Genomic DNA, 14781 nt, shown 5'->3' with positions numbered 1-14781 from the left:
CTCCCTCTCCCGCTCCCCTTGCTTGTGTTCCCTCTCTCGCTGTGTCTCTCTCTGTCAAATAAATAAAATCTTTAAAAGAACAAAAGCAGAGAAGACTTTGCTACACTGAAGTTGGGGAAAAACTCTAAATGGGGACAGTACTGCCTGGTGGCTGGCCACCATGCTTCAGCTGGTCCTTGGCCTGTGCCAGCACATCAGCTATAGGAACCGTGACTAGTGGCAGAGCCAGGAGGCAAACTTCACAGAATGAGTATCCCTTGCTTTCAGACTTGGGGTAGGAGAATTAACCAAAATGGTTCTGGAGTTATCCCAGCGAGAGTGGCAGCTCCTACTCCCTTACCCATTATTTAGCTTTCAAAAATAGCTACTCAGAAACTACTGAGGGGAAAAAAAAAGAATGGTGAAAGATATGAAGCTAGTACTGGGATGGCAAAGAACTAGATTCATTTTTTAAATGGGGAGACAAGGGGTCAGTGAGGTTTTTAAAAAGATTTAGAATTCTGCTCTGCCTCCTTCATGGTTAGGACTGCTTGTCCTAGATTGATGTTCTGCTATTCATTCCCATTCCTACTCACCTGGAAACCCTATGACTAAAAAGCCTTTCTTTGGGAGATAGGACAAATACCTCAACTCAGGGAGACCCACTGTAGCAGCTGTGTCTTGAGGGAAGCCTAGGGGACATAAAGGCCTAGGGGACAAACCTCATAACCCAAGAGGTAGGAGCCAGAGCCAGAAACTGAGAAACCTTGGTTCCTCTGGGAGGCCTAGCCTGGCCTGGCCCCTGTGACTTTCATCCCTATCCTTAAGCTTATACCCTGAAACAGATGTTCAAGAGTCTCCTGCCTTATTTTGGACTAGCTAGAGACACAGGTCTTGGCCTATATAGTCTTGTGACCTAGAGGGTTTCCGAGCTCCCTATCCTGCCACACCTCCCCTGACCCCCATTTCCACCTCTTTAGGGAAAGACTATCTCACTTAATGGAGAAAGGGCTGAAGGTGTAAAGTTCTTTTAAAATAGATTAACAATGGTTAAAATGGCTAATTTTACGTTATGAAAACAATGGAAGAAAATGGACTGGTAGGGCCTGAGGCAGAAGGCGAAAATGTGTGAGGGTGGGTAGTGGATAGAAGGCAGTCCCTTCTCTCTGTTTCTCCTTCTTTCTTTTTTGCTTCAGTTTCAGCCAACACAGACTTTGGAGATGAGGCCTATGAAAGGAGAGGGGAAATGATTCTAAAATCAAGGGAGCTGGAGGGGTCAAGGGATTCTGGGTTCCTTCTGCTTAGGCAGGGCCCAGAGGAGGGCAAGAAGGGAACCAGATATTCAGGGCTAACAAAGCTTTGGGAAGCATGTCCAGAGGATCTTTCAATTTCCTTCCAGAATGTGAATTCTAGTTCCCCAAGGTAAGGACAGAAGCACAGAACATTGAGGAAAGATGCTGTCCAGGAATCAATAAGGGCATTTGGTTGGAGAGACCTTGAGACTGGTTCTTCAGCCCTGCACATGGTAGGAAGCTGAAGCAGGAAAAATGTCAACAGATATTAACATTTGGTCTAGGCCAGACTGACCTGTGGATCCTCATCTGGATCTTGGCCCCAAATGTCATTGGAGGGTTTTTGGTAAGCTTCAGTTACTCAAGGACTGAGCCTGTCCTGCACTAGTTCATGAATCTTTTGGACTCCTTGGTTTTCCCAAGAAAACAAAGTAATAATCTGGCAGTCTATGGGATGCCCTCACACAATTGCCATTTCCAATTCTTTTCCTCTGGCCTTGGAAGAGTAAAGAGCTACTGTCTGCAATGGACAATGGACTCAGAGGACTGGTATCAAACAGCTTCTCCCTTCTGTGGAATTTCTTCATCTTTCAGCCTGTTCTAACTCTCTAACCTTCATTATGCCTGGCAAGCACCACATTTTGCTCACAAAGACAACTTGCAGCTCTAAAGCTTAGCTCTCTGGACAGAGCAGTCTCGTATTCTTGCCTTTTTGTCATCCCAATAATTAAACATCAGTGAGCTCACCACTTGTTAAAAAACCTCGATAGTCATTGAATACCAACATGGGGCAGATGGGGAACAATGTATTTTGGGGTGGGAAAAATACCAAGACCTGCTTCTTGCCAAGAAGACTTTTGTCTAATATAAAAAGAAGACAGGAACACATAGCAGCCCATTTAAGGCAGGAAGAGGAGCATGAGAGACAGGAATGAATGAAGGGTGGTAGAAGCACAGAGGAGAGATTGACAGTGGTGAAGATTTGTTATCCTCCCTAACACAGAGGGTTGGGCCTGGGCAGAAACCTGGTGAAACCAGAGGCTCACCTACTGGGTGGCAGGCAAAAGAGCAATGACAGTTGAGGCTTAGGGCTAGGACTCTAATTACTTTCAGTTACTGCTGATGCTATTGGGCATTCAGCCTACTCCATTTCTGGGGGTAAGGGCAAGCACAACAGGGCCTTTTCCTTACCACTGAGATGCACAAACAACTCTCCCACAGAAAAGGGTCAAGAGGCTCTAGGTGGATGGCTGGGAAATATTTCTATTGGGAAAGCAAAAAGAGATTCAGAGTCCTAAGAGTGCTTAAGAGGGAGATATGGTGGCTCTGGTAAAAACAAATTCTTGCTGCTTCCAACCAAGCCTAGGGCCTGCCATTACTCTTACCAGGCATGCTTTGTGCAGCAGAGATGTTAATGTTAAAGGCTCCTGGAGGCTCAGAGCCCAGCCCAGCAGTGAAGGAGGTCAGAGAGGGGAAGGAGAGGGTTAACTCTACAAAGGCTCATAAAGCCCTGAGTTTCTGTTAAATCAGCTGTGTGTGTGTGTGTGTGTGTGTGTGAGAGAGAGAGAGAGAGAGAGAGAGAGAGAGAGAGAGAGAAAGATATGCCAGTTGGTGTTTAAAGAGTAGGGGGAGGGAAGAGTCTAGCCTAGCACAAACTCAAGGCAAGTTTTCAGCAGTAAAGCCAGCTTGTTGCTGGTTATGCATCTCTTTAGGGAAACAGTACTCTTCTGCTAAACTAGATGGTCCTGGGGTCCCTGCTGGAGGGTCTCCCCAGGCTCATGGTGGTAGAGAGCCTCTGTCACTCTCTGGCTGGTGCAGTGACAATGACCAGGTAACTCAAAGGTATAATCTCACTCCTGGGGCATCTAAAGGAAGGGGCACTGAAAAAACACATAATCAATATCTACCCAAAGAGCCCCCCTACAGTTCTGTAACCCACACCTCTGAGGAACACCTCCTTTGCTCTGACTATACTCCCTCACAGCTCCTCCCCACCTGTGCAGCCTTTGCCTCTTCTAGACAGTTCCGACATATATGCACAGCCCATATCCCTCCACACCTGCTGAGCTTATCTGTGTGCCTGTAGGATAGTGCTTCTTAATCACCTGGGAATATTGTTTAAATGCAAATTCCAATTTAGTAGATCTGAATGTTGCCTAAGTGTCTGTATTTCATACAAGCTCCCAAGTGATACCAATGCTCTGAATCCAGGGACCACACTTTGAATAGGCTCTAGGCCTCAAGGCTGTAGGCCACCCCCTCTACACCCACACCATCCCCAGACAACCTCTGTTTGAGAGGCAGAGGCCTCTGCCCCCGCCTTAACCTGGTGTTATACTCTTAGTGCCAAGAGAGGACAATGGTTAGGTGGGGGAGGAGGGAGGAGGGAGGACCCAAAGCTCATGATGGGAAGGCAGCACCGCTAAGAGCTCTGGCTGAGCCACGGCAGGGAGTTGTTCATAACAATGCAGACCAGGTGTGGTTCTTCTGGAATTCAGCAGATCATTTAGTTCATATTGCTGGAACACCTGTTACCTGCTATATGTACAGCTATGGTGCTTGGTGTTTTATGTATATTATCTCATTTAATCCTACTAAAAGACTGAGTAAGGTAAATATCATTCCCATTTTAAAATTGAAGAACCAGGTTATTTAAAGTAGTACATTCAAAATCACACCTTGAAGGTGATTAGCACTAGAATTTGAATCTAACTTGTCATTTCTTATACCCAACCTCTTCTTAGAGAGATCAGATAAAGTCATGAGACTAACAACTCATCAGAACTTACACAGATGTGAGACTGTTGTCTTATAAAGCAGGCACTTGGAAGACTGGTACTAGTCTCATCCTGTCTCCAGTGCTCTGCACACACTTGAAGCCCCTCTTTAGAAAATGGCATGAATGTTTTCTGATTAGCAATCTCCTGCTCAAAAAGTGCTCCACAGGAAGGAAATACTGGAGTCACTGAAGCAGTCAATACCTCAGGATAGAGAGAGACAGAGAGAGACAGACTAGCAGGAAGCAGCAAGCAAGAAAAAGCACTGGGGACTGAGAATGCTGAGCCCAGGAGAGAAAAGAAGATGACAGTATTAAAAAAAGGAGATGAAAGAGTCTCAGACATAGGATGTCTGGGTGGCTCAGTCTGTCAAGCGCCTGTCTTCAGCTCAGGTCATGATCCCAGGGCCCAGGATCGAGTCCTGCTTCTCCCTCTGCCTGCCGCTCCCGCTGCTTGTGCGCAAGCTCTCTCTCTCTCTCTCTCTCTCTCTCTGACAAATAAGTAAATAAAAATCTTTAATAAAAAAAAAGAAAGAGTCTCAGTCACCAATTCAGTTCTTGTCCTAAATTTTAGGGACACTTATAGTCTAGGCACTAGCAGATACAAAGATAATATGATCTCTACCGATGAAGAGCCAGTATGTAAGGCAAATGAATAAATAGATAATTTTTAATAATATGCCAAGTGCTACAATGGAGATTTGTATAGAGTGTTGTCTGTACACAGAACAGAAGCACCTATTCCACCCTGGGGAATTAGAGAAAACTTCTTCAAAGAAAGCTGAGGCATGAAGAATGAGTAGGAGATAGAAATGAACCAGATGAAGAAAGGAGTAGGGAAAGAAAAGCAAAAACAAGAAAACAAAGGAGTAGGGAGGAAGAGACACATGACTACCTAGCAGGCAAAAGGAGTAGCTCAATTTGGCTGGAAGGTTAAGCGGTGGGGTGAAGTGGCAGGTGATGAGACTAGAACAGGAGGAAGGCTTAAAATCATGAAGGGCTTTGTAAATCACATACAGGATTTTGGACTTTAATGGAAAATAATGGAACTGGAGAAGAAAAACATATCAAGGTCATATTGCCAGGGCTTAGTGGCTGACTGGATCTGGGTTTGAGGAGAAAGACCTAGGCACAGATGACTCCTAGGTTTCCTCTGTGTGTGTGTGTGTGCGCATGCACACGCACCTAAAAATATGAAGGATCAGAGGAAAGAACTTGGGGAACACCAATATTGAAGGGATAGACAGAAGAGGACTGACAGCAGGTGGCCAAGGAGAGGCTGGTATCATGGATGTCTGGGAAGGATAAGGTTTTGAGAAGCTTAATGTAAAACAGGGGGAAACAGAACCAGAGTTCTAAATGGGCTCTTATATGACAAGAGAGACTGGAGTGGAGGATAGTTGAGGCTAGGAGGTAGGAGCCAGTGGAGAAGGGCCAGATATTTGAAGATGTCAGGAAAGAGAATTCAAGACACACTGTTTACTCTGTAGTTTGCTGACATTTCAGCAGAAACTCTATTTTTTTCTCAATGTTATGTGTCTGATCCTTGGGAAGCTTGAGACTCCCCAGAAATAAGCCCCATTAGAGAAGTCTAGCCCTGGTCCAGAGAGCATGGCAGGTCTGCTATTTCTTAGGAAGTGTGGGCAAGTGAAGGCAAGGGAGGCTGACCAGGGCCTGGCCAATCTCAAAGTAGCAGCAAGCTGGGTTGGGGTGGGGGGTTGAAGTTGCCCCAAGTTCTGGCTGTACCACAGTCCCATGACTTAGCCTTAGGCCATTTTCCCCAGGCCAGGGCAAAAAGCACAAAAATACTGGGCTTCTAGTCCTTTAGGCAGGAGGCCTGCACAGACTGAACAGGAGCAGCCTGGGAATTCAGGACAGTGGGAAGCAGCCTGCATTGAGCTTTTACTTTTTTTTTTTTTAAAGATTTGATTTGATTTGATATTTATTTATTTATTTATTTATTTATTTATTTATTTATTTATTTGAGAGACTGAGAGAGAGCACGAGCAGGGCAGAGGGAGAAGGACAAGCAGACTCCCCATTGAGCAGGGAACCCGATGCAGGGCTCGATCCCAGGACTCTGGGATTATGACCTGAGCTGAAGGCAGATGCTTAACTGACTGAGTCACTCAGGCACCCCTGCATTGAGCTTCTTCAAGAAATTGAAATACCTGCTCCACCAACCATGGACATCCAGGATAGGCTCAGTGTTGGAAACTATCTCCAAGTGATCATGGTTATGTAGTGATCATGATTTCTCACTTTTAAAACCTTCAATAATATTTTTCTATAAAAATAAACAAATAAAACTAAAGAATCACTTGACTTAGGTGCACCTGGCTGGCTCAGTCAGTAGAGCACACAACTCTTGATCTTAGGGTCATGAGTTCGAGCCCCACATTGGGCATAAAATTTATTAAAAAAAATATATTTATCCATTTTTTTGACAGAGGGCAAGAAATCATAAGCAGGGGGAGCTGCAGAGGGAGAGGGAGAAACAGGTTCCCCGCTGAGCAGGGAGACCCACGTGGGGCTCTATCCAAGGACTCCAGGATCACGACCTGAGCCGAAGGCACTTAACCGACTGAGCCACCCAGGCGCCCCGGCATAAAGTTTACTTAAAAAAAAAACAATTTGGGGTGCCTGGCTGGCTCAGTCAGTAGAGCATGCAACTCTTGTAAGTTTGAGCCCCACACTGGGTACAGAGATTATTTAAAAACAAAATCTTAAAAAAGAATAATTTGACTTAATTATTAATTCTTCCCTTAGATATAGTAATGGAGTCAGTAAACTGCATGCCTCCACTGTAAGAGAAGTTAAGATATGTGCAATTAGAGTTAAGGGTAGATTCTCGGTCTGTCTCCTGCATCCAAACACCAGAGCCTATGGGTGAGTGGGCATCAAGCAGGAAAACCAGGCTTGCACTAGCACTGGCAACCTCAATGAGGTTGGACTGACCTTGACCTCGGGGGCTACTACATTTTGAAAACATGTTTTGGTGATGAAGAGCCTGTTTTGCTATATACAAAAATGGGTCTGTGAATGCTGCCAGAGTTGAATGAATGTTTTATGCTATTTGATGCATTTGAAATAACCCAATAAGTTGAAAATTTTTGCTGTGAAAGGAATGTTTGTTCTGTAGAGTTAAATGGTGGTTGCAACTAGAAAAGAAACCCCCAAAGTTCCTGTGTTTCCTGGCAGGGGAACAATGCTTTCTCTTCATTTGCTTCACAACCTTATGGCAGGCAGAAGGTTAGTTACAAGGCCTCACATCTGGGCTTCAGGGAAGCAGAGAATAACCATTTCCAGGAGTGTTTTGGATTCTACATGGACACTTAATCTCACAGGCGGTAGGGGCCTGTCCTGTTCATACTATGACTTCCACTCTTCCTCCTATTCTCTTCTATCTTTCACTCCAAGGAAAACCTGAGCATTGGCTCTTCAGTGATTTATCCTATCAGTGTTTAGGAGAGTACTTTTCAATTCCTTGTTACATCTAGGTGGGACCAATACAAGTTCTCTCTCTACAGATAGGAGAACTAACAGTCTATGGAAAGAACCCCAAAATCCAGTCAACTGGGCTGCCCCCGGATTCTGAATTTGGCCACCCACCCCCTCTGCCCCAGCCCCAGCCAGCTGCAAATTGTCTGGATCCAGCTGCTTTGACATGCTGATGTTATCAGCCTCATGGTGCCTGGAGCACGCAGATAGGAACAGAGAATGGCGTCATCTCACCGGACATAGTAATGCAATTTAGTTTCTGAAATTCAAGTATAAAATCTTGAAAGCTGACATTTTTTATCTACCACAGGAGGGGGATGATAGTGTGGAATTCCCAGAGGCACCATCAAAATGTGGAAATGGCTTCTGTAATATATTAATAAACAGTTCAAAACAATGAAAAAAATGTACAGAGAGGATCTGGAGGGAAAGTTAAGTGTCTAGTCCTTCTTGTCCCCTCCTCTCCCTCCTCTGAGCTCTGCTCCCAGGTGACCACTCCACTGTGAACCCCAAGCTGGGGCTAGGAGCCCCTCTCTTGAGCATCCCTGTGAGAGTCCCCTGTGCTGGGGAGATGGAAGAGGCACCAGCCTCCCCTGGGGGGTGTGCCACAGTGGGTCTCAACCAGCCCTTTTTTCGAAAGGGACTATTCAGACTGGGCTAGGAATGGTGGCAAAGCAACAGTCGCTTGCCTTCCCTTCCATTTCCCCAACCTCATCCCGTGCCACTCTTCCCCCAGATTACCACACTTTGCATCACTGGTCTCTGTTCCTGACGGAGCACGAAGAGCCTTCCTGCCTCATGCTCCCCTTCCAGCTACGTCTTACTTGTCCTTCAGGCCTCAGCTGACACATCATTTCTTATAAAAAAAACTTCCCACGAATACCAAGATAGGTTATGTCCCTCTATAATATACTCTCACAGCACCACCCCCTTCCATTTCTTTCACGTACTTATCAAATTTTACTTCAGTGAATACTTGTATAATTTATTTAATAAATGTTCATGAAGGCAGGGGCCATGCCTATTTCTATGGTGTCCTCCCAGTGCCTAGCACAGAGAATGAAGGGCCGTAATCTGATGACAGACAAACAGATTTCTTTCTATTTGGCTTGAGCCACAGCAAGGCTCTTTCTGTAACAGAGGTGCAAAAGTCCGGTGGCCTACCAGGCTGTGCCAGGGCCTTGTCTAATGGTGTCCCAGACAGATGTTGTATTGTGTGCTCTTTGTAGGGCCATTTCTCTATGGAATTCTCTGGCTGGGGGCTGAAAGATTGCCTTCTAGGAAGTTATTTTGGAGAACAGCCAAAGTAGGAGTCCCCAAACCCTCCCTTACTCACTCACTCACCTGAAGGCTTGGCCTAGTTAGAACTCACTTAAGGTCCATGGCCAAAGTGGCAGCCCAACTTCAGGTTGCCCTCTTGTGGGGACTGACCATCAGCTGAGCAGACACAGCTTTGAGACTCCAGGGCCAGGTCAGATTTTGCTTGCAGATACATACTCCCACTATCAAATGAGTAAGGCCCAACTCTTACTGTCAAGTTTTAGAGGAGTGGGAAGCCAGCTTGGAACCAAACCATCGGAAAACCCTTTGGAGGGAGATAGGGTCAGGGCTGCTCTGATCCTGTCTGCTCAAAGTGCTTTCTGGCAACGTGGGGCTTACGACCATGTTTACCAGGCAGTGAAGCACCCAAGGCATAGGAGCACTTGGGAGTTCAGATATAAGGGCAAGGAGATAGCGAAGGAAAACATAGGAAACCTCCCTGAACAGTAAGCACACCTCTGGCTGGAGAATAGGGCCTGTGGATTCCAGTTTTGCCTGTGAACTGCACTGACTTTGAGAGTCTAGACAGGTCATTTCACTCTCTGAGTTCCCAGGTCTGTTTTTATTCAGGCCCTGAAATTCCAGAAAGAGCCTCCAGGGCAGAAAGTAAATGAGTTGTCCCAGGTCAATGCCAGATGGCAGCCCTGGGATTAGAATTCATGGGCCCTTCTTTCCAGCCAGCTGCTCCTTCCCCTGAGCTCTGAACTGTTTCTTCTGAATGCACAGGATTATATTCAATTTAGTAAGGTTTATGGTCACATAATCACTGCTCCTAATAAAACAATGAATACAAAGCATCCGCTGTCATGGAAGGCAAACATGGGAGAGCCTTTGCCCCTGAGAAAACAGGCCAAAAGCAAGTTCTGGCTGATATTAGGCCTGTTCTATTTGAACAAAAACCAACACAACCACTCTCTTGGGATCTGACGGAGTCCTCATCTGTTCTTGTTTCTTGTCCAGGCATCCTTATATGTCAATAGCCTGTGCTTAATCCCATAGTAAGGGCTCTCCTGGAAGCTAGAAAACACTTTCCATAGGCATGAGAGGAGCCAGCCTGAGGGACAGTCTGGATCTAGATCCTCTGAGCATCTTTTCATCCATAAATTAGTTACTATATTGTTAATGCTCCCATTTCCAGGAGTGTTATAAGCTATACCTCTTCAGGTGCGGTGGAGGCAGCCCTACTCCTTCCAGCCCAAACTCTGTCAGGTCTACTCGTGGCTCAGCAAACACCAAATGCTCTTTTCTCCTCCCTGCCCTGGCCTGTCCCATTTTGACTGGCTGGTGCTAAGAGAGGGAGCCTGTAGGTGTTCTCTGCTGGTTTCATATTGCTTTAGCACATGTTTCTTTGACCAGGAACTTTTGACCAGAAAATCCAATCCCTAGTAGGTGACTGTGATTCCTCTGCCCTTCTAGATTCCTCACAAACCCCTCCTCTGGATGATTTGGGGAATCAGGAAGGAAACCCCTCTGCAATGTTAATCTAACTCTCTTTTGCCTAAGGCCCAAGTGCATGCCTAGGGTGGGGGTGGCAGGCTGTGAACCTCTGAACTCACTAGTTTCATTTCTGCTTCTACTTGCTACACTTGCTCCAATCCACCTTATGTCAATGCTCTTTCCCTAAAAAAAGGTATCTTTAAATCAAGTGTACACCCAGTGGCAGGCTGACTGAACAGTGATAGCTCATGAAATGGTCTAGCTTCAGGCCTTGAAATCTGCTCAGTGCCTCTCTTTAGTTTCCCCTGCCTCACACACCAGACTGAAGATGGGAATGCAGGGGTATTAGAGACAAAGGCCCTTTTAACACTCCCTTGTTCCACTAGATTCTTACCCTCCCTCCGAAATCCTACAGTTCTGTGGTATCAGGGTGTCAGATCCTAGCCAGGGACAGCTCAGATGTTGTCTTGAAAGCTTATTTCACCTTCAGAGTGATGGTGACCTCCACAGAGAGAGCCCAAGTCAGGCTAGATGTGTGTGGAGGAAGGTGGGGCAAGGGCTGGAGAGGATAAGGGGTAGTCCCTGGATCCATAGGGCTGATCTTGGAGACAGAAGAGGCCAGAGACATGTATAGGGAAGCTATTCAAAATTAAATAAGCGAGGGCCTTAAGGACTTGGGCACCTAGGCTTTTCAGACCTGGCAGAGACTGGGCTCCTCTAGGAGCTATCCAGGGTCCTGAACTGCATCCACCTGAAGATCTTGGAGCCTCTGGACAAGAGGCCCACGTGCCAGTTAACGCCGACCTTAAATGCTACTGGCTCCTCTCTGCCCATCCCTGATACCAACTGTCTGCTTGGACCTATTGCCTGAAGTAGCTCCAGCATAACTCAAATCACACTCTATGGATGCAGCTTGGGCTTCATGCCAGCAGCCTGGCTCCCTGGCCAGGTTTTCAACAATGGATGAGGTTGAGGTGGAGGATTTTGGTGTATGTGAAAAAGTATCTCCTAGTCCCTCTGGAAGCTCAAGACTAAATGGGCCTGGCTCAGGGACAAGGTGGTTGGTCATAGGGAAGGGAAAGAGGTCTCCATGTTGCACATCCTCAGACAGATCAGTCACTCCTCCCCTCACCTCAGTGGCTGCTGCACACATGTGTAAGTACACACACACACACACAGACACGCACACACATGCACATACACACATGCCAGATTTTCTGCTCTGTCACTGCAGAGTCTGTATTGCTACAAAGAAGGCATAGTCTCCTTTGTCTGCACCTGAGCATAATGTACCTGCTTTGTTCTCACCATGGATATTACAGAAGTCTGGCAAAGAGTACCAAAACTTAAAACTTAAATAAATAAAATACTGCTTTTTTCTGAATTCAAGAGGAATACATTGTCACTGTAAAAAGTCCAGATAAGCACATGGGGAGCCTTGGTGGCTCAGTTGGTTAAGCAGCTGCCTTCAGCTCAGGTCATGGTCCCAGGGTCCTGGGATTGAGCCCCATGTTGGGCTCCCTTCTCGGTCAGGAGCCTGCTTCTCCCTCTCCCTCTGCCTGACGCTATGCCTATTTGTGCTTTCTCTCTCTGTCAAATAAATAAATAAAACCTTAAAAAAAAAAAAAGTCCAGATAAGCACAAAAGAAGAAGAAGAAAAAATCACCCTTAATCCTACCATCCAGAGCTATAGCCCATGTTAAATTCTTGGCACACAGCCTGGGCCCTTGTGTGTGTGTGTGTGTGTGTGTGTGCTACAGGTGTGGTAAGAGGCAGTATAGTGCAGTGATTAAAAGTATCAATCTTAGAGTAAGTTCTACCTCTGCCATTTACTTTTCTGTGTGATCGTGGTCAAATTTCTGACCTCACTGGATCTGGTTTTCATAATTTTCTTGGTGTGTGTGTGGGGGGAGGTTTAGAGAAATACTGTGTTTAATGGTAAAGCTTAGTTCACCCTAGCATGGCCTGGAATTGAAGCAGCAGGGATGGGTAGGGGACCCTCACAGAGCCTACATAGTGAAAAAGATGAGGAAAGTGACCATCAAACAGAAGAGCCCCAAGGCCTCAGACAGGGCAAAGCCCAGAATAGCATAGGAGGAGAAGAGCTGCTGCTTGAGCGATGGGTTTCTGGCATAGCCAAGGATAAAGCTACCAAACACTATTCCAAAGCCCCTGAACCAGTCTCACCAACTGTAGTGGCCCCAGCACCAGTTGGCCACTGTGTCAATGGAGACCACAGTGATCTGGAACTCCCATCTGGCCACCTGGAGTAGGGAGCTGCTGTAGATGGCTATTTAGACGGGACCTCTGGTCTTCCCAGGAAGGAGGCAGACACATACCTGATTGGATCCCTAGTACAACAGCGGATCAGAGCTGGAACAATGAGTAGTGCCTCGGTAGTCTGCACTTTTTTAGTCTCCCCGCTTTAGTTCTAGGTCTCAGTGCTCAGCTTTCCCACCCTGTTTTTCATCTTTAACATAAGGAAAATAATAGTACCCATCTCAAAAGATTGCTGGGGGGATTAAATAGGATAATGTATAGGAAGTGCTTACTATAGTCCTTGATGCATGGTAAGCAGTCAATAAAGGGTAGCTTTTGTTACACATGACCCCCCCCCCCCGAAATCACTCTAATACTGCTTGGTGCCTAATTTTAAAACCAGACTATTCTCCATCTCAGAGAAAAGCTGAAGAGAGGATGAATAAGTTCAGTTTATTTCATCTTCTATCTGGCCTAACTTTCCAGGTCACAGTGATGATAAGCTGGGACTTGGGAAATAAAATGGCCTCCTAGCTCAGAAAGGAAAAAAAGCAGTTCTTGATCCAGGGCTTTGGCTTTCAGCCTGAGTTCTGCAGTCAGGAAATGGCAGCGGCTTCTTTTTGGTCAAGGTTCTCTCCTCTTCTTGAACTTTGGGCCCCAGCATTTTGGCCTACTTGCTCTGGCCAGAACTTTCTGCCTCTCTGCCCAGGAGTGTCCCACTCTCCTCCAGGGGCTCCTTCCCTCTTGGCACCCACAAGTCCCTTTGCCTGGTTTGGGCAAGGCTGCTTCCTCACTGTCTACGTCCTGGCCATTTGATTCCTATGCCTACCATCCCACCTCTCCATACCTGCTCTACTAACCCTGTTCTCTTTGAGGTCAGCACTGGGCTCCTAAATAAAATCCAATGGTCTTTTCTCTCAGGTGATCGTCCATTACCTTTCAGTATCATTAGACAGTGCTGATCAGATCTTTCTGGAAGTTCTATTTTCCCTTGGCTTTTATAAAAACATCCTATCCCTATCTGTTCTGACTACCGTCCCTACTGTTCTTCCTCTTATACTCTAGACATAGAGCCTCTCCTTAGTGTGATCACTGGCTCTCTTTCCACATGCTCTCTCTTGGCATATGGAAATATAATATTATATTATAAACGTATTCTCTCAAATAATATCTCTCTCGGTTTTACCCCCAAATCTATATCTCTAGCTCTGACCTCTTAAGCTCCAGACCCACATTTCCAACTGCCTACTACTTTTTTTTAAGATTTTATTTATTTATTTTTCAGAGAGAGAGAGAGAGCACCAGCAGGGGGAGCAGCAGGCAGAGGGAGAAGCAGGTTCCCCTCTGAGCAGGGAGCCCGATGCAGGGCTTGATCCCAGGACCCTGGGATCATGACCTGAGCTGAAGGCAGAGGCTTAACTGACTGAGCCACCCAGGCATCCCTATCTACTACTTTCACTGATGTCATCCCCCAATCTAGTTCTTCCTGTTGACTACCCTTATCTTGTTAATGACACAAAACACTTTCCCAGTTAAATAAACTCAAAACATAAAGCGTCATTTAAAAAACTTATTATTTTGAAACAGTCTTATATTTATAGAAGAATTACAAAGACAGTACAGAGAATCCTTGTATACTCTTCACCCAGCTTCCCCTAATGTTAGCATCTTAAATAACCATGGTACATTGATCATTCTACATTGAACAAATAAATACTATTCACTAAACTGTAGACTTTATGCAAATTTCTCCAGTTTTTCTCATTAATATCCCTTTTTCTGTTCCATATTGCATTTCATTGATACGTCTCCATGGTCTCCTTAGTTTCTTCCTCTTTTCTTGACTTTCATGACTTTGACTTTTGAGGAGTACTGGTCAGGTATTTTCTTTTCTTTTCTTTAAGATTTTATTTATTTATTTGACAGAGAGAGACATAGTGAGAGAGGGAACACAAGCAGGGGGAGTGGGAGAAGGAGAAGCAGGCTTCCCACAAAGCAGGGAGCCCAATGCGGGGCTTGATCCCAGGACCTGGGATCAAGACCTGAGCTGAAGGCAGACGCTTAATGACTGAGCCACCCAGGCGCCTCGGGTCAGGTATTTTCTAAAACATTCCTGCAATTTTGATTTGCCTTGTTTTCTCATGATTAGACCGAGGTTAGATTTTTGGGAAGAATACCACATAGGTGATTTGTCCTTCGTACCACAGCATATCAGGG

General features: G+C 45.8%; 1 protein-coding gene and 1 pseudogene across 5 annotated transcripts in view; both read right to left on the bottom strand.

The window, feature by feature from the left end:
* Nucleotides 1-14781, bottom strand: part of FAM219A (family with sequence similarity 219 member A) — a 120889-nt gene that overhangs the window by 14251 nt on the left and 91857 nt on the right. The window lies entirely within an intron of this gene.
* On the bottom strand, nucleotides 11943-12874 carry LOC118018073 (annotated as a pseudogene).

Source organism: Mirounga leonina, unplaced genomic scaffold (assembly GCF_011800145.1).
Source record: "Mirounga leonina isolate KUSES-001 unplaced genomic scaffold, KU_Mleo_1.0 Mir_170, whole genome shotgun sequence".
In the NCBI taxonomy this organism is placed as follows: domain Eukaryota; kingdom Metazoa; phylum Chordata; class Mammalia; order Carnivora; family Phocidae; genus Mirounga; species Mirounga leonina.
This window is presented reverse-complemented; position numbering and strand designations above follow the sequence as displayed.